Below are 390 nucleotides of genomic sequence, written 5' to 3' on the forward strand. Positions count from 1 at the left end.
GTTTTTAAGGCTGTTACTGAAAGATGTGTATTGGTTGCCGTCATTTTGATTGCTGTTTGTGTTCTCTGTGTAATTTTGTGTTTCCTAGATTATACCTTTGTTTATTTTCTTTTGTTGCCCCTAGGGAATAGTTATTTCTCTCTCTGCTCTCTGTATTGCTTCAAGTACTCTTTGAAGGCCTGGTTTTGTGGACATGTATTCTTTCAGGCTGTTTGTGTCATGGAAGATTTTTCTTTCCCCCTCAACTATAATAGACATTTTTTTTCTGGGTATAGCATTCTGGGCTGACATCTATCATTATGTAGAACTGAAAATACCTTGGTCCAGGCTCTTCTGGCTTTCATAGTTTGCATTGATAAGTCAGCTGTAATTCTGATGGGCTTTCCTTTG

This window comes from Nannospalax galili, unplaced genomic scaffold (genome assembly GCF_000622305.1).
Source record: "Nannospalax galili isolate Female #2095 unplaced genomic scaffold, S.galili_v1.0 scaffold265, whole genome shotgun sequence".
NCBI lineage: Eukaryota > Metazoa > Chordata > Mammalia > Rodentia > Spalacidae > Nannospalax > Nannospalax galili.